Genomic DNA, 25931 nt, shown 5'->3' with positions numbered 1-25931 from the left:
TCTCCCTCCACGAGCTCCCAGCCGCAGACCCGGAGGAGAAGAAAGCCAAGGCCAAGGACGTGAAGCGCAAGGAAGCGGCCGTGCTCGCAGCGGAATCAGACACCAAGCGTGGCAGAGACCAACCAGAGTCATCCAAGAGCAGTCGTCTGTTCTACGCCTTCCAAAACCTAAATACCCACAACATCAGCGATTGTCAAGAGCTAAGAGCCATTCGCGAAGGACGCTTTGGTCGACGCCCCGAGCGCGGCGACCGGGGCTACGGCCGAGGAGGAGGACGTGGTGGCGGATGCTGGGACGACCGTGGCCCGCGCCAGGAGTGGCACGACCGGCCTCGTGACAACCGCTGGCAGGATCAGCCTCGCGAGGGCGCCTAGAGGGGTCAGCCTCGTGAGGATCATCCTCAAGGGAATGCTAGACTCCCTCCGCTACCACCACCGCTAATAAGGAATGACGAACACCATCAAGACAAAGGTGTCAAGGGGCTTCCAGGAACCGTGTGCTATCGCCTACATCTTGGGCGGAGCTCGGGCCCCAGCCTCGCAGTGTATCTTCAAGCAGTTTGCTCGTGAAGTGAATGCAGTTCTTCCCAAGCTCGAAGCAACACGCCCGCTCAGATGGTCCCGGTGCCCCATCACGTTCAACTCGGCAGATCAGCTCAAGTGTGCAGCTACCGCTGGTGCCCTCCTGATGCTTTGCTCCCCAGTCATCAGCAACGTGCAAGTTACCAAGACCCTCATCGACGGCGGCGCAGGGCTCAACGTCCTGTCCGTCGACATGTTCGACAACCTCCAAGTGCCATATGACCAGCTTCAGCCTACCAAGCCTTTCTCAGGAGTGACCGACAGTTCCACCACACCGATAGGGCAGGTCCGCGTCCCTGTCACCTTCGGGGAACGCAAGAACTACCACACCGAGCTCATCGACTTTGATGTCGCGCACATCCGTCTGCCTTACAATGCCATCCTCGGGTATCCAGCCTGGCCAAGTTCATGGCGGTGACCCATCACGGCTACAATGTCCTCAAGATGCCGGGAAGCGGCGGGATCATCACGGTCCCATGTGAAGAAAGAGATGCGGTGTGCTCCCTCGAGCATGCCTTCCAAGCTGCAGCAATTGACGACCCCGATAGCAAGGGCGAGGGCCCTCCTGAGGTCATCCCCAAGAAGAAGAAGCAGTTGCGCCGTGCAGGACCTTAGGAGGGTGGCCTCACAGCCGGAGCCTCGTCAGGATCAGCGCCCGCTCCCAGGGCGCCTCCGTCCATCGCATAGGAAGGCGCGCCCGGCGTCCTTCTCGGGCAAGGCTCGAGGGCTTTCTCCTAGAAGGCCTCGGACCTTGCCCACATCACGAGGGAGGTGCTTGGGCACACTTGCAGGCGTGCTTCACGGCACGTTTCCCCGAGGAGGGCACAGGGCAAGGATCGCCCACCGTTCAGGAGTTCATCACCAAGACCACCCAGAAATTGCAAGACACGAGGGCCATGCGCGGCGACCGCCACTCACGAGGCGCAGCTTCCCATCCAGGAGAGGATGCTGGGCTGCGCATCTACATCAATGTTCCAGGGCTCAATAGGGCCGCTTCTCAGTAGCTTTTCTGGCCTTCGCGCATGGGACGCTGCGAGGGCCCACCGCATAGCTACATTTGCATGCCCTTCGGCCTGTCGACCGTGTCGTCTGCCTACCAGCGCAACTTGCGGCACATCCTAGCGGCTCAGGAGGCCAGGCACCACGCCGTCCTGATGGAGATGGAGACGGTCCTCAAGGAACCACCTGAGCCTCCTGAGGCTCAGGGCCCCGGTGGCTCATGAGGAGCAACCCCTTCGCTGTGCGCCTTCAGCTGCCCCAACTCTCCTTCAACATAACCGGGTGACATTTTCCAAGTTCATTTAGCTGGGAGCGCCCCTCGGGCTGCATCATTCCCAGGACGTGTGGGTCCGTCCCTGTGGCATGCATCCTTTTTAATGTCTTTAGCTTACCCTGTTGGGAGCGCCCCTTGGGCTGCGTCATCCCCAAGCCGCTCGGGCCTGACCCCGTGTCACGTATCTCCCATGCACTTACTTAAGCCTGCTACTCTCATGTTTAATCTACCAATGATTACTACCTGCTCAATCGTCGCCTCCCATGGGGCCTCCTTACGACGGCACGACGCTGGTGCACGGGTCCGTCCCTGCCACGTCAAAAAACCTGAGTGGTCGAGCTCTAGCTCGCGGCATGCCCCGCGCACGTCACCTCGCCGGGCCCTTAGTGCCTTCACCCCCTCGCGGAGCAACCAATGGCAGGCTGGTTACCATAACGGCAGTTCGTGTTCTTCCTTGTGCTCGCTCGCAGGAATCTCACGAGGATAACACTAGGCGGCACCGCCAGCTCCCACCTCTTCCAAGTAATCCGCTTACACGTTAAAAGGCGGGCTCCTGAGCATCACGACTCAGGAGCTCTTACTGGCTCTCCAGCCCTCACTCCCTGGCATTGACCACGGCACGTGAGCTGGCATACCAGCGGAGGCTGAGCTCGCTCGAGGGCCGGTACCTGAGGATGTAGAGCACAAAGGAGAGCATAGGAAAGGGGAAGGCTCGTATGGGCCTGTCCTAGCTACGCTGCAGATGTTCGCGCACAGGTCTGGCGCATTACGAAGAATCGACACCGGACCACCAAGACAAGTCACGAGCTCAGATCAACTAATCTTTGGAACCTAGGGGACACGCTCACCGCGGCCCTATTGCGGCAACATCGCCTCCCTTTCTTATGTTACCATGGTTGCTTGAGCGCTAAAGGGGACCCCTTGAGCATCGCGCCTCACGGGCTCTTACTGGACCTTGGGCCGCTCACCTCCAGGCCTTGACCACGGCACACGACCTGGCATACCAGCGACGGCTGAAGCTTTCCTGGGGACCGGGACCTGTCAGCGTAGAGCAACAAGCTATCGCGAGATTGGAAAGGGAAGACCGAACCTAAACAGGACTTACGCTCACAAGGTTTCCATAATTGGGATAATATCAACAAAAGACATTGCAGACTCTTTACACACCCCCACGGGGTACTTCTCGATTCCTTGCAGGGAACAAAAGACGAGAACCAAGGAAATCCTATCTACCCACCCCCGTGGACGACGCCATCATCAACAGTGGGCCGCGGGAGGCCAGTGCCAACCCCATCCAGGTCAGCAACGGCGGCGGCCGGACTTTGCGGCCCTGCTTAGGGCGCGGCGAGAGCTCGGGGGCACGTAGCTGTCGCCGCTCGTCTCCAGAGTCTCGTAGAGCTCAGGATAGCCGCTGGACTCCCAAGAGTCGGTGCTGCTGGAGCAGCCGTGAGTGGGGCTCGCCTCATCCTGGCGCTGCTCTTCGGGGCAGCACTCCAAGTGGCGACCCACCGCGTCGAAGACCTTGAAGCACAGCATGGAGGCGTCGTCGTACTCGAAGTGGATCGTGAGGGCGCCCTCCGCACGGCAAACCGGCGCGACCTTGCCCCAGCCACGGGTCATGAAGATCTTGCCGGTGGAGACTTCTTCAACCTCTGCTCCGGTCGCCGGAGCGTCGCAGCCGGCATGCTGCAACCAGAGTTCGAGAGGCCCCCTCGGCGGCATCACGTTAGAGAATAAGCGCGGGAAGCGGATCCAGGAGCTTGGGGCATCGCCTCCCATAGCACGAGCTCGCGTGAGGATCCCGCGGCATGGACTCCAGGAGCGACGGCACTCGTCGCCGCAGCGCGTCGACCTTGGCCGCGGTGCGCGCACCGACGCTCATTGCTCCTTCCTCCCGAGCCCCCCGCTTTGGCGTGCAAGGGCAGTAGATACCCAGGAGCAGGCCACTCACACCAAGGCCTCATCACCACTAGCATCGCCGCAGTGTCGCGACGATGGACAGACCTCTTCTTCAGCGGAAGCAGCGCCGGCATGTCGAGGGGAATCATTCCTTCTCGTCAGCTGAGAACCTTCGGATCGACGCCATTGGAGTCAGTGGTGGAGCAAAGGAGGAAGAAGCAGGAGGAATGGGAAGAAGTGGGCGACGGGGGCTCCGCCCCCTTCCTCATTTATAGCAGGAGAAGGCCAACCAGCACCCCCACGATCATAGGTAATGATGGTTTTACTTGCATGTCGCATGGACTTGTCAATTCGGGCAGTTGCCAAGGAAGCATGGGGATGCGGAGATGCCCACGTCCAATCAACCGCCACGCGTCAACCGAGGCCGCAGGCTTTTGGGTCCCGCAGCGCTCCACGCAGGTCTGTACGGCCCATCTTCATCGACGAGGTATTCAAGACCCTTGCGAGGGGCCAAGCCTCGTGAGGCAGAGGACGCAAGACATCCTCAGGAGCGGCCTCACCAGGAAGGCTCACGAGGGGCGGAGAGATCAAGGCAAGGCAAACCTTGCGAGGTCCTCGTGACGTGAGCCATGACGATCGAGACCAGGCAGGCGCCAGGCAGGCACCAGCGCGCACAACGTCCTTGTTTCCTCTTTGGTGCCAAGGGGGCAAGCGCAGGCGCAGAGTACCGAGGCATCAAGCAAAGGTTTCAATATCAGTGCAATGAGACCAAGACCAACATGACAGCAAGGCGGAGGTCACCATGGAGCCCAAGACGACATCACCACCAGAGCCTTTTGCAGGCGAAGACTACTTTTGTCAGGATAAGTTGTACTAGTTGTCCCCTTTCAAATTGGTCGTTGTTGGCTCCCTTCCCTCTCAATATTTGGGGAGAGCACCAGGGCCTATATAAGTAGAACTAGCCACCACAGTAGAGAGAGGACTGATTCAGGGAGAGAAGAGCGAGAAATCATTCAGAGGTATCTCACCCACACAAGTTCGCCAAGCACAAGAACACCTCTACCTCAGAAAGCTGTTCTTCCCCTTGTACTGTTCATCATCATCCCAAGAGGCAATCCACCGCCACCACACTGGAGTAGGGTATTACACCACAACGGTGGCCCGAACCAGTATAAATCTTGTGTCTTTGTCTTGTGAGTTCATCGAGTTCGTCCGCGAGATCTTAGAGAGCTAGGGCGTGGATTGATAGGGACAAAACCTTCGCGCCCACCCCAGTGTTCGAACCTCGAGGGTTTTGCCGGAACCTGTGATCCGATAGAATGTTTCACCTTTCTGGACGAAGCGATATTCGTTGCCTCTTCTCGATTTCAAATTTTTTCCGAGTGTCAACATAGTACAACAGGAGTGTTGTGTCAATTTTTGGGATTTTTCGGGGTTCACTTGTTCATTTTTATACATGAACTGAGTTTTTCTGTGCATTCATGTGCATAATTCAAGTTTCAAATACAGGCACATGCTCTAATTCATATAAATTAGTTGAAAATTCAAATATGTGTCCTTGGTTGCCTGCTTAGGTCCCATACAAGAAATCGGAATGAATGTCAAACACCCTGCTACCGTCACTCGGCCGGAAACATTGAGATACCTGGTTTTAAAGTTCTAGCAAATTCAAAACAAGTCCGAAATTCATGAAACTTGGCATGCTATCATGGACCGGCGTCAACATGCTGTGGTAATTTTTTTGTCCCATTTGGGGCAGGTTTGTGTATATGCTTCTCACAAACTAGAGCTTCTCACAAACCAGAGCTTCTCACAATAAGCATGATGGTTTGGGTAGGGAACGTCCCACCTTTGGGGATGAAACGTTATCCATTGCCTCTTATTGCTTCCCAAAAATTTCTCGTGTCAACATAGAACAACAGGAGTGTTGTGTCAATTTTTGTGATTTTTCGGGGTTCATTTGGACATTTTATGCATTAACTGAGTTTTCATTGCATTTATGTGCATAATTCAAATTTTAACTACATGCACATGCTCCAGTGCATATAAATTGGTTGAAAAATCAAATCTGTGTCCTTGGGTGCATGCTTAGGTCCCATGCAATAAATTGGAATGAATTTCAAACACCGGGGCACTGTTGATTGCCAGCAAAACATTGAGATGCCTAGTTTTAAAATTCTAGTAAATCCAAAACTCATCTGAAATTCATGAAATTTCACATGCTATCATGGAGCGGTGTCAACATGCTGTGGTATTTTCAAAAAAAAATATGTCGTGGTAAATTCTTTGTCCCATTTGGGGCAGGTTTGGGTATATGCTTCCCACAAACCAGAGCTTCTCACAACAAGCATCATGGTTTCGGTAGGGAACGTCCCACCTTTGGGGACGAAATGATATCCATTGCCTCTTATTGCTTCCAATTTTTTCTCGTGTCAACATAGAACAACAGGAGTGTTGTGTCAAATTTTGTGATTTTTCGGGGTTCGTTTGGACATTTTTATGCATTAACTGAGTTTTCAATGCATTTATGTGCATAATTCGAATTTGAACTACATGCACATGCTCCAGTGCATATAAATTGGTTGAAAAATCAAATCTGTGTCCTTGGGTGCATGCTTAGGTCCCATGTAAGAAATGGGATTGAATTTCAAACACCAGGGCACCGTTGATTGCGACAAAACATGGAGATGTCTGGTTTTTAAATTCTTGTAAATCCAAAACTCGTCTGAAATTCATGAAACTTGGCATGCTTTCATGGAGCGGCATCAACATGTCGTGGTAAAATTTTTGTCCCGTTTGGGGCAGGTTTGGGTATATGCTTCTCACAAACCAGAGCTTCTCACAACAAGCATGATGGTTTCGGTAGGAAACGTCCCACCTTTGGGGACGAAACAATATCCATTGCCTCTTATTGCTTCCAAAAAATTTCTCGTGTCAACATATAACAACAGGAGTGTTGTGTCAATTTTTGTGATTTTCCGAGGTTCACTTGGACATTTTTATGCATTAACTGAGTTTTCAATGCATTTATGTGCATAATTCAAATTTGAACTACATGCACATGCTCCAATGCATATAAATTGGTTGAAAAATCAAGTATGTGTCCTTAGGTGCATGCTTAGGTCCCATGCAAGAAATGGGAATGAATTTCAAACACCAGGGCTTCGTTGATTGCCGGCAAAACATTGAGATGCGTGGTTTTTAAATTCTAGTAAATCCAAAACTCGTCAGAAATTCATGAAACTTGGCATGCTATCATGGAATGGCACCCAACATGATGTGGTATTTTTCGAGTCCATTTTGATTGAAGGCGCACTCGAATAATGACAACCAACAAAGGCATTTTGAAAAAATAGCTGCCACTTTAATATCTCAAACGTTTGTATAATTCAAACCGTGTGTGTTCTGTTAACCATTCATGTGACGCCACATGTCTTTTTTTTAATGGCTATAGGACGTGCCGTGCAGCCAGCAGCTTGACCTTGACTGAACGGGAGGCGTGCAAGTGCAGTCTGGTGCGTAGGCTGACCGAGGTGAGTGCAAGCTATGCTCGAATGCGCAGGATCACCGGGAAGCATGAGAGTTGTAAGCTGCGCTGGCTCACTGGGAAGCAAGCCCTTTGACTTCCATGGCTGCCCTCCTTCCTCTCCATGCACACCCCCCTCAGCGGGCACCGGCATCGAACGCTACCTCTCAGCGCCGCCAGCTGCCGTCCTCCCGCCCCCCGCCCGTCGACCCCGAGAGAACATGATGCAAAGTGAGAGTAGGATTTGTGCATCTCTTCAACACATATGGTTCTTTTGGATGACCCGTGTGCAACCTGTTACAAACAATTTGGTGCGATTTTCATCTGTCATATTGGGTATGTTACCATTTGTCAAACTGGAAAGATTGACATTTGTTGATCTAGTACAATTGCCATTTTTCACCCTTGTAACACTGTGATTTGTCAAAATATGAAGCTAAAAATCACTAACAGTATCTAATTTTTGCAACTAAAATTTAGTAATTAAGCATATATTTCATTCATAGATTAAGCATTTGTTCTTAATTTATACAAACAGTTCAACTCGACAGCTGAACCGACCAGACTTTTCCCCAATTGTTGCCAACCACGTACTGAAATAGCTAGTTCAACTATATATACTAGCTAACTTTAAGTATGTTGTACAGTTCCACCACATCTATAGTCAAATGAACTGAACAAAATAGCCCCTAAATACTACTACTACCACAGAGGAGCTTTGTACTACTTCCGGCTGCCTCTCCTCTGCCGAGCGCGCTCAGTAAGAGGCGAAGGAGGAGGAGCCTACCGATGAGCTGGGCGACCGCAATACGGTGCCTGCCGTTGTTGCCGCTTCAGCGACGCTCACCTGAACGCCCTCTGCCGTTCCAGAGGACCCCTCTCAAAGCGGTGGTTCTCCTCGTAGATCTCCTGATTCGTCGCCTCTGAGGTAGCGTGTGCCATGCCCATGGTGGCGGTAAGGCTCTTTGCATGCTCGACGAGGTGCTCCTCCTCCTCCCGCAGGAACTCGGTGTAGCGCGGAAGGTCGTTGACACACATGCGGGCATCAAGATCCACCTCCCGCTTTCGGGCGGCGGCGGCGGAGCGGGTGATGACCCCGATGGTCGACGGTGGGCTGGCGGCCACGGCGGCCGATGACGGGCGGCGGCCACGACCACCACCTCCTTCCTTTGGGCCGCGGTGGCAGAACGGGTGTTGGCCACGATGGCCGGCAGTAGGGTGGCGGCCATGATGGCCACCTCCCGCCTTCGGGCCATGGCGGCGGAGCAGGCGATGGCCCTGGCTTTCGACGGTGGTGTGGTGGAAACGGCGGCCGGCAACAGTTGTCGACGGGCACCGGTGGTGGACCGTGTGGTAGGTCTTCCGCGCACACCCAACAGGGACGCCACGCGCACTACACTAAGCCGGGGACCGCGCTGCCGCCGCGGTGTAGCATCCCAGCTAGAGCTGTCCTCCGATGACGGTGGAGTGCTGGGTGACGAAGACGGACCGGTGCCATTGGCCATTGTGGGAGAAGCAGACGAGATAAGCTATAGGAAGGGAGCGGAAAATGTGATGCGGGACTCACCGGCCGTGAGGGTTTTTATAGCAAGCTGATAAGCATTGGGATTTCGGGGGATTTCACCGAGTCAGGCGGGAAGCTTGCGCAGGAACCTGTGAGGTTGCATGGGAACGAGCTCACTGATGATTCATTGGCGCGATCGTTTGGCCAAAAGAATGCCCCCGCGCGCTGTGCAAGATTATGCTGTAAGCCGTCTGCAGCAGTGGGGTGACAAGACGTGCGAGAGGAGTACGAAAGGCCACATACACATATGGGTAATAAAAAAACGTTTGCGATTTAATTACCTACTATACCCCCGTCCTGGTTTATAAGTATGATTTAACTAACAAAATACGAATGCATGTCGCCAAAGATTATATAGTTGGATTCATATTTGAACGTAGTTTCCAATTATATATTTTTTATAACATGCATTAAAATTTTGTTGGTTAAATTTGAGGGCAAAGTATGGCACATAATCTAAAGGGGACTATAGACTAGACGGAGGTGGTAACACATGTCCGCTCTCTACGCAGTGACGCAGCTGTTGGCCGGCTTGTAGGCGACCATTTCCTGCGTGTTCAACTTCTCTATGCGTGTGGTTTCTTGCGTTTCAGGCGGCCGCGGCACGCTCTGCTCGCGTGTCGCCGTGGGCACTCTACTCTCTCGCCCCTCTGGGTGCTCTACCCTCGTCCCTCCATGCGTGCTACCAGTGTTTGGGGCCGGCGCACGATCACACACGTTTGTGTGCATCCGGTTGCGCCGGGCGCGGCGCGATGATGCAGTTACCCGCTGCAAAAACTGCCATGCGGACGCACTGAGGATCCATGCCGCCCGGCCCCCTTTTATTCATGTGGCCATTTAACTTCATCTCTCGTCTCACACGACACAATAAGCACACCCATGAGGACACATACAGAGAGGACATCGAGCAGTTCCAATGGCGCTCCCAGCGGCCGCCGACGAAACGGCAGGAAGTTCACCATGCAACACGTTGTCGACACCCACATGAGGGGGAGGCTCTCTCGGTGGTATACACGAATGATCCGGACACATTGGAGAGCTCCATCCAAACTATGGGTCGTGCCAAGTAACAAGTACCAAGTGGTCGGCTTCGACCTCGAGTACACCATCGGTCGTGCCGGGCACGATCAGAAGGTTGTTGTCGCCTAGTTGTGTGTGCGACATGACGTCCTCGTCTACTACTACCACCTGGCCACCATGCCTTGCTAGCGTTTCTTCGGGTTTATCAACAACTCCTACTATAGTTTCGCTGCAGTGGACACCACCAACGATCTAAAAGCGCTCAAGGTTTTGTGCTTGAAATGCCCGAATCTTGTCAACATCCAAGGCCACTACAAGGTCTGGGGCAGCGACAAAAACAAACTGAACTCCCTGGTTGACCTCACCTCGGCTATCATCGATCCCTACTACATGAAGATGAAGAATGAAAGCAATAAGGACAGGTACACCTGGCACATTGTGTGGCATAAGAGACTGGATGAACAACATGGCAAGTACGCGGCCATGGACATGTACACGAGCTACAAGATATACAGGTGTGGCACCCCGGCTCAGAGCAACTGGTTTACCATGCATTGCCAGCCCAGAGACCATGTCTTCGGGCAACACACAACATCTTGGTACAAAAAACAAACGCTTTATTGATGCTAGCAGATCAAAGTTTACATTACAACAGGTAGTGAGGCCAAGCGGCACGCACGGTGCGGCTGAACAATATGTACATTATTTAGTGAACATAAAGGCCTCGATCATAACAACTACGCGGCAGCGGAACTACATCGTAGCAGAAGCTCCATAGTACAGGGACACCGATGTGGACATGATCTAGACTCCGACAGCACTCCTCTCCAACAAGGCTTTTCCTGAAATCTGGCATGACACACCAGGTCAGTACATTGAACCAATTATTAATAATGCAACAATATATGTTTTCAACATGTTGTGATCATAATGAAAAATTCCTCTTACCAACGGTGATCACTTCTTGGATCACCACCTTACCAACCTCCAAATCTTAACCATGAACATCTCCTTATCCTTCCGGCGATCACAACCTCGACCCATACTAGGTCTAAAACAATGATCCTTCTGGCGATCACAACCACGACCCATACTATGTCTAAAATAATGATCCTTCCGGCGATCACAACCACGACCCATACTAGGTCTAAAACAATGATCCTTTCAGCGATCACAACCATGACCAACACTTGGTCCTGTACAACCCGATGGCCTTACCAGCATCCTCAACAGTGCAGAGTTCATAACTTAGTGTGCAAGTTTTATTAAATGTTGACCCATGGTGTGACCTACTTTCGAGCGTGTCCGTAACCGTGGACTCGGCTATTGATAGATTAATACAATCTGCACAGGTAGCGCACTGTAGCCACACCACAGAACCCATGGCCTCGTACTCCCATTCGGGTGGACCAACAACATTCCGACGAAACCCCTCCATTGCCATGACACTCTCTCGGCCACTCTGACCCACTCCCCAACTGGGCTAGTCCTGGGTGGCCCCGTGTCTACCAAAGACACAACAACCACCGCCGTGGCCAAACGTCCCTCACGGGGACCGTCCCTCATGGGGACCGGTACCAAAAATCTCAATAATGGGCTCACAAGGTTATGTCTGCTTACCGGGCCAGGGTACCGCACGCCCATAACCTTCCCTAGTTGGAGGCACCACCAGAGGCATGAGAACGGACCGAATAAAGGCCTTCCCATCCAGGCAAATGTGGTTGCACTAGGAAAAACTCGATTCAGTGGCACCAAGACCTGGTCAATGGTATATTCAAGTTGTATTATTATCAGGTTCAACTTAAATTGAAAACAACCAGTGTCATAGTATGCCATGAAGTGCAACAATAACATATGCATCACACATATGGAAAAGACTGAGTCAACTATATCCACACTAAGCATAACCATCAGCAACTCTTAACACTCCTCTGGTCAAGATTAAACCTCACATTAAACAACATCTTTTCTAACAAGTTTTACTATTTTTCTCATGCAAGAAAAATAACTTCAATTAATTACTTATATCCATAACCATATTATTTCTTTCATAACAAAAATAAATTCTAGTTTCTTTATCAACTAGGTTAGCTCTAAAGTTTCTATAACGCAAGCATACTAACATGAGCAAGCACTTAACAGAATATAAATAACATAATAATGTTCTATATGCATGGATTAAATTATTCATTCAAGTAGGAAAATAAAAAATATTGCAATGGCACCATGAAAATGTTGTTGTGGCTTGCCTTAGTGTAGATGAGGTTCACAAGCCTCTTGGTGATCCTCAAGACAAGCCTCACTGCTCTAAAAACAATAACAAACACAAAAAGAAATCATCAAGAACCCTTCTGAAATTCACCAGAAAATCTAGGCAGCAGGGAAAAATCCCATTTTTGGTTAGCTGCTAGATTTCTTTGAAAAGAAAACAATGCAACAAGAATCAATTAATTTGGACTTATGGTTGAAAAGTTATAGCTATTTGAAGCTCTCTGGATATAAGTGAAATTTGAATTTAAATAAAACAGACTGGAGGGGGGGTGACGTCGAAGCCGTAAAGCCTCGGGACACCACCACTCGTACCGCTTCGCGCGCGTACTGAGAGGCTGACTAGCGGGCCCCGCTAGTCAGATAAGGGGGAGAGGGGAAACGAGACAAGGGACGGTGCGGCTTCACCAGAGCAAACGCCGGCGACGAGGGCTCCTTGGCCAAAACGAGAGGGAGGGATCGAGAGAGGAGACTGAGATGCACCTACCCGTAACCGTAGAGTAGTTAGGGGTGGTCCGACGGCGTCAGAATCTTCCTCTCTAGCGGAGATAGGAAACAGAGCTCGTCGGAGACGAATGCGATGGCAAGCAGAGGCGACTCCAGGGGTTCCAACAGGGAGGAACGGCACGACCGCAGAGTGGCAGAGGCCCTGGAAGGGTTGCCCAGGCCTGGGAGGGCCGGGGCTATGGGAACGTCCCAAGGGGATCGCCGTCGAGCTCGAGCTCGGGGACGGCGGCCCGCGGGCTGCCCGGCCGGGCTACGGTCTTCTACTAGGTTGAGGAGTGTTTGAGAGTGGTGGATGATGCTCAAGGAGGCTGGGGGAGGGCTCTATTTATAGCCGAGCGTCGAGGGGGGTTCGGGCTCCGCCGGTGGACACCTGGACATGGCGCCCGGCGACGAGCGGCATCAGTGAGAGAGGGAGAAGGAGACGGAGCGCACGCGGGGACTATGGGCGAACGGGGACGAGCACAGCGGCATTGGGGTGACGACGAGCACCGTGCGCACCGCACTATTTCGTTGGCCGGACCGTGCCCATGCTCGCTGCGGCAAGCTCCAGCATCGGCGAGCGCCAGGGGGGAGTTAATGGGGCTAAGACGAAGATGGTGGTGAAGTTTGGCACGCTTAGGTAGGCGGGGAAGCAAGCACGCGATCAATAGAGGCTCGGGCATGTCGCAGAGCGCGTCAGCCACATGGCAGCACGCTTGGACGGACGTGGTCACCGCGTGAACTCTGACCTCATGCTGACCTAAGCCCAAGCTTCATGTCTAGCATGTTGTTCGTGGTAGTTTTGAATGTTACCACACTTTGGTTTCGATCCAGACGCAGTAGAAGAGATTTCACAAGCCTAATAAATTTCTAATCAATAACTTTGAGAGCTTACTGTGGTCAAACAGCTAGAAGTTGGGAGCTGAGTTTTGGACGGTAGCAACCATCTACTAAGGTGATGATGCACAAGAAAAATCAGCCCCAAAGGAGCAAGTAAAATGGTAGTTGTTGTAGAAACTACCATTTCTGTCCAGAACAGAAAATATTTTCTGTAGCAAAAACATTCCAAAAAGTCACGCAATATTTTTGCTCAGGGAGGTGCCCTAGGGTTCGAAGAATATTTGTGAATTTTCTCAAGTTTTTGTGTGCAAGAAAAATTGGGGTTGCTTTGGAGCACATTGATCTAGCCATTTGGAAATGAATATTTTTCATTAAGAAAAAAATACAAATATTATTTTGAGATGAACCAGAGGGGGAATGATGGTTAGAGAGGGAAATGAGACACTTGGGTGAAAGCCAAGGGGTACCCAAGTGTTTAAGTCCATATGAAAGGATTCAAAAACTCCAAATTCAAAATCAATCCAACTGAAAATCAGGCAAATAAAGGAGGGCAAAAACCAGGCTATCACAAACCTCCCCCACTTAGAATGAAACTCGTCCTCGAAATTCGGTTGCTTGGGAAAACCATTCTGGATAATGTGTCTTGAGAAACTCTTCCCGATCCCACGTGGATTCTGACTCTGTGTGATGCTCCCACTGAACCTTGTAGAACTTTCTTACTTTGCTACGTGTGACCCTTTCCATCTGATCCAAAATTTTAAGCGGCCTCTCTTCATATGTTAAGTCCTTTGCCAACTCTACCTCAGCCATAGCAGTCTTTTTCTCAGGCGGCGATATGCATCGCCTCAACTGTGAAACGTGAAACACGTTGTGCATGTCCGACAATTCAGGGGGCAGTTCCAACTGATATGCAACAGTACCCACTCGTGACATAACTGGAAATGGACCAATAAATCTGGGTGCCAACTTTCCATGAGTCTGAAATCTCTTGACTCCTTTCATAGGGGTGACTCGGAGGTATACTTGTTCTCTGGGTTCAAAACTGATCTGTCGGTGCTTTGCATCATAAAAACTCTTCTATCGAGATTTGGCCAATTGCAATCTGTCTCTGATTTCCCTAACTTGTTTATCCGCTTCCATCATGAGATCCGTCCCGAAAATACGGCTATATCCGGTTTGAGACCAATTTAAAGGAGTGCGGCACTTATGGCCATACAAAGCCTCATATGGTGACATCTTTAGACTGGTCTGGAAGCTGTTGTTATAAGAGAACTCGGCATATGGCAGACAGTCTTCCCATTTAGATTCTTGGGCCAAAGCAGAGGCTCGCAACATATCTTCGAGTATTTGGTTCACCCGCTCTGTCTAGCCATCGGTCTGGGGATGATAAGCGGTACTGTATTTCAGTGCTGTCCCCAAGGCTTGACGGAGACGTGACCAAAAAGCGGAGGTAAAAAGTGAACCTCGGTCGGAAGTGATGGTTCGGGGTACTCCATGCAGACTGACTATCCTGGATACATACAGCTGTGCAAGTTGATCTGCTCGATATGTGGTTCTGGTCGGGATAAAGTGAGCAACCTTGGTTAAGGTGTCCACTATGACCCAGATTGCATCATTGCCCCGCGGGGTCTTGGACAGTCCTGTGATGAAATCCATGCAAACATCATCCCATTTCCATTGTGAGACTGGCAGGGGTTGGAGAAGTCCGGCTGGCTTCTGATGGTCTGCCTTTACCTTGTTGCATATGTCGCAACACGCTACAAAATAAGCAATGTCTTTCTTCATCCCATCCCACCAAAATACTTGTTGCAGATCTTCATACATTTTCGTACCTCCAGGGTGAATAGAATACGAAGATTCATGTGCTTCCGACATGATCTTCTGCTTTTATATCCGCCTGGTTTGGTACACAAATCCTTCCACGGAATCGGAGAGTACCGAATTGATCCTTTGAGAAATCTGAAGTCTGTCCTGCTACCACATTCTTGGCACGTTTCTGCAGAACGGTGTCATCCGGCTGTGCCTTGCGGATCTCTTCTTCAAGGGTGGGAGCGACTTCCAAAATATTAGAAAGGCCAGCATCAACTATGGCCAGGTTTAGCTTAGCAATCTCCTCTTGAAGTTCAGGAGGCAAGGATTCCAATATGACATTCAGGCTGACAGGCTTTCGACTGAGTGCATCGGCGACCACATTGGCCTTACCCGGGTGGTAATTTATTCCAAGATCATAGTCCTTGACTAACTCAAGCCACATTCGTTCACGGAGGTTGAAATCTGGCTGACTAAATATATACTTGAGACTTTTGTGATCGGTGAAAATTTGGCACCTCTTCACGATGAGATAGTGTCTCCAGATTTTTAGAGCATGAACCACCGCGGCCAATTCCAGATCATGAGTGGGGTAATTTCCCTCGTGGGGTCATAGCTGTCGCGATGCATAAGATACTAACTTGCCGTCTTGGATAAGTACACATCCAAGTCCTTGTCTGGAGGCGTCGCAGTACACATCAAAACAGCGGTAGATATCTGGAAGACATAACACCGGTGTGGTCGTCAGCCGTATCTTTAGCTCATTAAAACTTTTCTCACAGTCCTCAGTCCATTCAAACTTCTTATCCTTTTTGAGCAGCTCCGTCATGGGTTTAGCAATCTTGGAAAACCCTTCAATGAAACGACGGTAATACCTGGCTAATCCAAGAAAACTCCGGATCTGTGATACGGTTGTGGGTGGCAACCAATCGAGCACACCATTTACTTTGCTTGGGTCCAGGGCAATACCTTTGGTGGATATCACATGTCTAAGAAATCCAACCTGCTTGAGCCAAAACTCGCATTTACTGAATTTGGCATAAAGCTTATGGTCGCAGAGTCGTTGTAACACTGCTTGGAGGTGTTCTTTGTGATCTTCTTCACTCCTTGAGTAAATAAGTATGTCATTGATGAAGACTACCATGAACTTATCGAGGAAGTCCATGAATACTTTGTTCATCATATGCATGAAGAAAGCATGGGCGTTGGTGAGACCAAAGGACATAACTGTATATTCATACTGACCGTACCGAGTGGTAAAGGCGGTCTTAGGAATATCTTCCTTTTTAATCTTGAGCTGATGATATCCAGTCCGTAAATCCACCTTGGAGAATACTTTGGCCCCATTAAGTTGATCAAACAAGTCATCAATCCTTGGCAGCAGATATTTATTTTTGATGGTGACATCGTTCAGCTGACGGTAATCCACACACATGCAGTGGCTGCCATCCTTTTTGTCCACGAAGATAGCAGGTGATCCCCATGGTGAAGAGCTGGGACGGATATATCCTTTCTGAGCATTTCATCAAGTTGTTTCTTTAGCTCCACTAATTTTGATGAGGGCATCCAGTAATACTTCTTGTATAATGGTGCAGTTCCGGGCACAAGATCTATTGCGAACTCAAGCTCTCGATCTGGTGGCATGCCTGGCAGCTCCTCTGGAAATACATCGGGAAACTCACTGACCACAGGAATTAATTCCAATTCAGCCACAGCGGTGAAGGCCATTTCTTTCTTGGGTATGCTTCTGCGAGCATAGAATTTGGTAGCCTGCCCCTCCTGACTTGTCAAAGTGACCTCTTGGGTTGTGCAATTTATGCATACTTGGTATTGAGTCAGCCAATTGATTCCTAAGATAACATCTAGTTTAGCAGACTCAATAAGTATAATTATCAAAGAAGTTGAAAAGCGTACTTCATTGATCTTGATTTCCAGATTACGGCAGACCAGATTGCTCCTGATTAAGGATCCCGGGGTTTGTACGAGCATATTCTTGCCCAAAAGCGATCAAGGAAGTTTGTTTTGGGCAACAAAACTCAGAGAGATAAAAGAGTGGGAAGCCCTAGAGTCAAATAAAATTACTGCAGGTATGTTGTTAAAAGGAAACATACCAATGACGACTTCGGGGTTTTCTTGGGATTCATCTGCGGAGAGGTGATGAACGTGCCCAGTGATGTGGTGCTGGTCCGGGCATGATTCCATAAGGTTGACTTGTGGCCTGTATATAGCATTCGCCTTGCTGTTCTTGGTACACTGTCTGGCATAATGTCCGGTTTGCCCACAACTTAAGCAAGCAATGATGCGATGGCGCTCCTCGTGCACTGAGTAGGGCACGACATTCTTGACTTGGGTGGTGGTCTTGTTAACATTTTGTTGCCAGTTGGGCTTGTATTCCACCTGAGTCTGCTGCCAGGTACGAGCCTTTTGTACGGGTTGTCCATCCTTCTTTGGCTCAAACTTGCGCTTGTGATCATTATTGACAGGCATGTTACCTGACACGAGCTTTTGCTCCTTTTTCACAATGAAAGCTTTGTTCACCAGAGTTTGAAAATATGGGAAGTCAAACATGCTGAGAGTACATCGGAGTTGCGGGTTTAATCCACCAAGAAATCTGTCAATCTTCCTTTCTTTAGTGGCCACGTCATGAATGGAGTAACGTGACAGATGATTGAATTTTTGCAAATATTCACCCACAAACTGATTTCCTTTGATGAGCGCGAGAAATTCTTGCTGCTTAGTCTTCATAATTCCAATAGGGATATGATATTTCCGAAAATGATCCGTGAATTTCGACCAGGTGATTTCCTCATCCGCAGGCCACATGGCTTTTATATTTTCCCACCATATGGCAGCAGCGCCTTCAAGATAATGAGTTGCAAATGGAACTTTATCACCTTCTTCAGTATGAGAAATCTCAACTTTCCTCTCAATGGTTCGCAGCCAATCATCTGCTTCCAAGGGGTCAATAACCAGACTAAAACGGGGAGGCTTGGTCCTTTGAAAATCTGACGGCTTTGAGTGATGACCATTCTGATTCCCATTCCGCCCAACCATAGCTTGCACACTCTTTAGAATTTCAATCAGATCATTATTCCGTATTTCCTCAAACATACGTAGTATTTGCTTGGTGGAGGGCGCATTTGGCGGTGGAGGCGGTGGTGGAACGTACGGCTCGGGGGAGTGTCCTGCCTGTCGTGCGGAATGACGAACAGGAGTACCCTCGTGAACGTTGCTACTCCTGCCTCCCCGCGGCATTCTATTGTGATTTTTCCCAAGACAACACAACTGAGATGAGAAGAATTCAAAATAAATTCGGGAAAGGCCAGCAACAAAAGCCCGAGAAAAACTGAAATGACGAATAAAATACGACGAAAGAAATAGAGTTCCAACATAATTATACATAGACTCATACATGAAAGATACAAAACATGCCACGCTCAACTACCCTCATACATGAAACGAAACCTCATGATTTGTATGACTACACTCGTACATCATCCGGACGACTTCAAATATTCATAAGCTCTACTGCTCTGCTGGTGCCGCGGGGTCCTCTCTTGACTCAGATCCCGAACTGACGTGGTTAACTGAGACCTTCGGGTTAAAGGTAACACGGCGACATTGCCTCAAGGGCTCTCCCTCAGGGGCAGGTGCAGGGTGAAGCATGAGGGCTACATGAGTAGAGAGAAGTGAAACCCACTCAGCGGGAGCACTGAGAGGATTCACGGTCGAGGTGCCCGAGCTACTCGGAGGAGTAACCGATGAAATAGGGGAACTAGAACTGACTAGAATATAAGGAGTAAATACCAGGGAGGATGGGGTAGTGGCAGATCTAGTAGAGACTAGAGCAGATGCTAAAGAAGTACAGGAACGAGTCAGCTCCTAAGCCAGCTCGTGGATCATAAGATAGCTAGCGGTGATGTAACGAGCAAGATGGCTAGCAACACTATTGGACTCCAGATCAATGATAGGGAAGCGGACACGACCATTATCGTGCAGAGAAGGATAGTAGTAGAAACCTGGGTGGTTCTGCATCCGGACCTCATTGTAACGAAGCTCAACAAGGACCTCGAATGCAGCAAACTGGACAGCCTGGGAAGCGGTACAAGCGTAACTACTCCGAGTGGTATGAGTGTAAGTGCTGGAGTCGAAACTGGTGCGTAGAGTAACTAATGCGTGATACTCGTACACAGAGTCAGCTAGACGCTCCCGGTACACACCATAAACTGGATCGTCACCGAGGGGGTACAGCCGTCACCACACGTTCCGAAGGAGATGCGGCGACATGTATCGCATCAGCTACAACCGGCACGGATACGGCACCGCAACTGACGGTGTCCTGGACTAGGGGTACTCACCACGTCGTCTCCTGATCTATTAGACTGGGCCGAGGCCCCTATGGCCATATACTCATGGGCCAGTTCGGACAGCTGCCGCATACAAGGAAGATTCCACAAAGACTTGGCGATCAAGACAAGGACTTCTCCCCACCGGCGTATTCGGCTAGGACTCTTGTTAACCTAGGCCTTCGGTGCATTATATAAACTAGGGCCAGGCTAGTCGATAGATCATATACAACTCCATATACAACAATCATACCGTAGGCTAGCTTCTAGGGTTTAGCCTCCTTGATCTCGTGCTAGATCTACTCTTGTACTACCCATATCATCAATATTAATCAAGTAGAACGTAGGCTTTTACCTCCATCAAGAGGGCCCGAACCTGGATAAAACATTGTGTTCCTTGCCTCCTGTTACCATCCGGCCTAGACGCACAGTTCGGGATCCCCTACCCGAGATCCGCCGGTTTTGACACCGACATTAGTGCTTTCATTGAGAGTTCCGCTGTGTGATCGACAAAAGGATCGATGGCTCGCCTGCAGATCAACTGCGACTTCGGCATCTTCATCACCAGCTTGACTGGTCACCTTGGTTCAACCAAGAATTGCGCCCCGTGTTCGGATCACCATGTCCGGACGAGGGCCTTCATCTAACATCAACTCCGATCTCTATCAAGATCACGGAGGAATCATCTATGGAGCTCGGGGGCTCAACGTCAACATTGCCCTCAAGCCACCGTGCTATTTTTCTGGACAGCGAACTCGTATCTGCCACCACCACCTCCTCAAGTATCGCTTTGACGATCACTTTGGTGGAATTGTGTGGAATTGAGTCTTCAACAACCCTGGAAAATTTCGTCGAGTTCCGATGGAGGAATCTCTGGCAATCCACGATATACTGGAGCCCTGTCAAATCTGGACGGGAATTTGGATGAGTTTAGGGCGTGGTGTCCAGCTTCTAGCTCGGACGTCCTTTGGAAGATCCAACCGTTGATTAGCTGCGGAATTCCTATATCTACCACCTCTCAAAGTTCGGCTCGATCCGACCGTCCAAACTCCGGGAACCTTCCGATTAGTGCATCACTTTTCGGATCTGTTTTCTGCGCGAAAACGAATCCGACCCGAGTTCATCTTTTTTATGAACAGGATTTCGGACATCCCTTTTGAAGGAAGTTTTCTATGGGGTATTGTGTTTTGTTCCCGAACACATCCCACTAACTGTAAGATCTTTTGAACATGATCTTCAACATCATGCTGGTGTCAAACCAGTCCGACAATATTACTCCACGACTGCCGACCTGCGCTAGACACGGCGTCACTTTGTTGAGCTGAGCTCAACTTCTTCGGATCATCATCTCGGCAAGCCGAACAAGAGCCCGGCATTGCGAAGGATAAATCATCACCAACATCGCCGCCCCACGGATTACACAGAGCGGGCATACCGGCATCGCCGCACGGTCGCTTCATCAAGCCGGCATCGACCACGTCATGACCTCCATCGACAGGGCCGCACTATTGCTTCTTCAAGCTGGTGTCCATCACGCCGACCTACTTTGACTCATCGGCTGACATCGAGGCTCCGACATCTTGGCTGCACCGGGGGCTTCGCCATCTCTTCATCAACCTACTCCAGACACTTCGGCGTCACTAGCCGACCAGCTCCGTCACGTTAGCTGGGCCGAGGGCTTTGCCTCGGCGAGTCAACCTTTACCGGCATTGCCATGCCGTCGTTTTATTGCCCATCAGGCAATGGGTGTGCGGAGCGGGTCCCAATTTTAGGAATCACCTTCCTTCGGATTGCTACAACAAATAAACCAGGTGCTATTAATCCCAGTATTTTTTGCTTGTTCGGGTTCATTTTTCCCAAGGAATTATTACTCTGGTTTGTCCATGATATGTACACAGGTCTATCAAATGGTGACCGCATTAACGACGGTCGCGTGGTGGTTCGGTCAGTTTCCGTACATAGTCCGGCGAACGCCGCATCCGGAGCTCGGACCGACCTGTGAATTCAGGCTTTGCCACGCCTTTACTACATCATGCCGACGCCCTGCATCGACATAGACTTCGGCGCCAGGCCATATTTCTTCTATTCCTCACTTTGCATAAATTATTTATTATGCAACATTTTTTTTAATTATCATTATTACTATTATCTCCGGTTTGCACTATTTTTTGTGCACAGGAAAATGATCTGGGGACTTCGGCGTCACTCTGCCGGTCTGCATTGATCGTGCTATGTCACCACTTCGGCGCATCAAGCTCTCCGCTCCGCCACCTCAACTTCGGCTTGAGGGATGGAACCTTGCCCCGCATCAAGCTCGGACCGCGTCATCAATACCGTACACATTAACCAGCTAAGTCGCTTTCATGCTCAAAGCTTTAATTTCTAACTTGCGTTCGATTCGACCAAGCATTATACTTTTTTGGAAAAAAGTTGCTTCTAAAAAATTTCCTTGTCCAAACTTTGTTTGTGATGCATAAATTCAAATACCCCATTTACTTGGGGGCTTCCTTTATGAAGCTTTTCCTGTTGCATATGATTATACTTGTACGGCTTCGTTCCTTGTTCGTGTATTACGCCACAATATGCACCACTTTGACTTAAGCGATTTGCAAGCTGGGTTGCCTCGCACCTGTGTTTACCCCTACGTTCCCGATTGTTCGGCTAGGGAGTAAAGGGAGCACCTCTGCGATTGTCACGATCGGGTCACCCGAGCCGGACCTCAGACTGGGTGAAGCTGAAAGCTAGCGCTCTTATAGTTATTCAATGATGGTCGGCACACAACAGAACTCATGAGTACAAAAAATCTATTGCACAAGTCTCATAATAACAATGAGCACCGAAGAAAGGTATCGGTGGGGGTACTATTTTCTTCGAAGATGCTTCTTACGTTTCGCAGTAATATAGCATAAGTTCCCTGAGCGCGCTTTGTCTGTTACAACCTCATGGCCTGATTGCCTAGTTATTGGAAACACCATCGATATTCTCGACCGATGGAGTACATAACATTTTTCGGTCCTTAACCGAAGAGGGAGAAGCCGACGGTCGGTTAAGACGCGTTTAAAGTTCGGTTGAACGTAGATATGATATAAGTACTTCGGTACATGCAATCATTCTTCTACCCAAGTCACTTGGGGGCTCTTAAGTTTATTTGAGCCATTTTATAATAAGTGTTCTTCTTCTTAGTCATTGCAAAGTTCTATTATTATTATTTATCACTCCTTTTTTCGACACGAGTGTGCGGTCACTAGCCGGGGAGCCTAATTTCTCTCTCAAAGCCGCTAGAGTTTAGTTTGCTAAACTGGCCTAATGAGAAGTACTCCGCCCTCGGGATAGGAGGTTGAAGCCGTACGCTGACCCGCTCGAAGTCTTGAGATAGGATGTGTCATGTTTAAGGACGACAGAAGCACTTCTTTTTTCTAAGACCAATTTTCGGATTGGCACCGAACACTTGATCTTGTTCGAACGTCATGTTTTTACTGATGTTTCTTGGTTTTCCAAGCTTTTTGGCACTTTTAAACTATTTGTGCTTTTCCAGCATTAGTCTCGCAGTGCAACGCCGGACACCTTTAGGGATTCGGCAAAAACATTCTCAGATATTGCTATATATGCATCGGTTTCGAATTGTGTCTTCGATCAATAGTTGGGTTGCCCGGCTCCTGCACTTGCTTCCTACGTTCCGTTTTATTCGGCTAGGCGTGCAAAGGGAGAACCACTGCGATTGTGCTTCCAGCTCACATGGTTAAGCACCTTAGTGGAGAAAGCCGAAAACTGACTGTCACAATAAGCGTAAACTGGTCAGCGATCCGATGACTATGACGGGCCATTCATAACATTGGCCGAACTGTTTACGGCTTGACCTCGACTGTTGCCGAACACTAGAGGGGGCTATTAACTGGCCTCCCAAACTAAATCCTCGATATTGTGCTCTTACATTCGAGCCGAGGTTTCATGATCATGCTTAGCATGACAACCCAAAGAAAGGAACCGATAGCGGGACTATTTTCTTTGGAATACATTTCTTCTATTAAACAGTAATATAACTCTCTGCGTACCTTTGTTTATAAAACCGTATGGCCAGATTGCCTTGTTTGTTGTAAATCTTTGCCCTCATAAAGGTTTTATAAAGTAGGACAAATACTCCTCGGCTACCGGCCGAGGAGGTGGAAGCCTATGGTCGGTTAACAAAGTTTTGTACAATGCGGATCTGAGCATTAATGATGTAAAGTACTTGGATACATAGCGTCATTACACATAATTTGTGATTTTACTATGGATATTGATCCTTAATTCGGCCACCCGTGCCCGCATTAAGGCTTGGGGGCTACTGGGCTTCGGGCTTATTATTTACAAATATTAAAGGGGCACATCGATCCCCTGATCTGGTGTTGCCACGCGACCAGTGTCTCGGGGGCTACTACATTGCTTGTCCAATGCAGAAAATTTTATGTGCAATATAGTTTCCAAGGAGATTTTGATCCTCAGGTTGGTCGGCCGCACCCAACCTGAGTCTCGAGGACTGAGCACGCCGCTTTTAGTGTCCCGAAGTATTCTGCCGAGCTTGGACTTGATCCTCAGGCCGATTTTGCAAATCAGCCTGAGTCTCAACGGCTACTGGGATCAGCGGTCTTACGTCATCCTTCAGGTGCATCTCGGGTTTTAGACCGATACACACCTTGAGGGCTACTGGCTATATATCTCGGCAGAGAATAAATTGCACCAATAAAAAATATTCACAAAAATCGGCCCACATTCAGGGTGGTGCACCACCTCGGAAGCAGTCCGGCATAAAGCTCGGGCGCTAGTGGCTGGCTCCATAGATGGCATTTCCGGCATTAAGCTCGGCTAAACTCCTTCAAACTTTTTTGAACCAAGGTGATATGACACCTTGGATATAGTCCGGCATTGGAGCTCGGATACAGTTCGGCGTTGGAGCTCGGATACATAGTCCGGCGTTGGAGCTCGGATACATTCCGGCGTTAGTGCTGGGAAGCAGTCCGGCATTGGTGCTCAGCTGCAAAAGATACCTCGAATATAGTCTGGCGTTAGAGCTCAGACGCAAGAGGACACTGCCTCCCGGGAACAACTTCAAACCCGAGGTGTGGCATAAAAATAACAAGGCATTGATAAAGGCCGGAAACTTAAAGGGGCTCCTCGGATACCCGACGTGTAAACTCGCCGAATGTATTTCGGCGATCCTCAAGCTAGAAGATGAGAAGATTTGTTGAACCAGTTTTCAAGACCGGCGACCGAACATGAAGAACTGTTCAGAAGAATCGAGGAGCGTCCCTAACTTGAAGACCGATTCAGGGGGCTACTGACGGTGTCCTGGACTAGGGGGTACTCACCACGTCGTCTCCCGATCTATTAGACTGGGCCGAGGCCCCCATGGCCATATACTCATGGGCCAGTTCGGACAGCTGCCGCATACAAGGAAGATTCCACAAAGACTTGGCGATCAAGACAAGGACTTCTCCCCACCGGCGTATTCGGCTAGGACTCTTGTTAACCTAGGCCTTCGGTGCATTATATAAACCAGGGCCAGGCTAGTCGATAGATCATATACAACTCCATATACAACTCCATATACAACTCCATATATAACAATCATACCGTAGGCTAGCTTCTAGGGTTTAGCCTCCTTGATCTCATGGTAGATCTACTCTTGTACTACCCATATCATCAATATTAATAAAGCAGGACGTAGGGTTTTACCTCCATCAAGAGGGCCCGAACCTGGGTAAAACATCGTGTTCCTTGCCTCCTGTTACCATCCAGCCTAGACGCACAGTTCGGGACCCCCTACCCGAGATCCGCCGGTTTTGACACCGACAGTAGCCATCTACACTCACAACCATTAGTAGGTTAGCATAAAAATAAGACAAGTATATGCAATGCAACAACCAGCTACCAATGCTACCGGCACTCAACGTAAACTCGTATCTACCGTCCAGTCATCACATCGTAATCTAGCGTGGCCTACAGTCAGCGCGGCTCTGATACCAAGCATTGTGGCACCTCGGCTCAGAGCAACCAGTTTACTGATATGTCTCCAACGTATCTATAATTTTTGATTGCTTCATGCTATATTATCTACTGTTTTGGACATTATTGGGCTTTATTATCCACTTTTATATTATTTTTGGGACTAACCTATTAACCGGAGGCCAGCTCAGAATTGCTGTTTTTTGCCTATTTAGGGTTTTGAAGAAAAGGAATATCAAACGGAGTCCAAATGGAATGAAACCTTCGGGAACGTGATTTTCTCACCGAACATGATCCAGGAGACTTGGACCCTACGTCAAGAAACAAAGGAGGAGGC

This window comes from Triticum aestivum, chromosome 7A, assembly GCF_018294505.1.
Source record: "Triticum aestivum cultivar Chinese Spring chromosome 7A, IWGSC CS RefSeq v2.1, whole genome shotgun sequence".
Taxonomy (NCBI): Eukaryota; Viridiplantae; Streptophyta; class Magnoliopsida; order Poales; family Poaceae; genus Triticum; species Triticum aestivum.
This window is presented reverse-complemented; position numbering follows the sequence as displayed.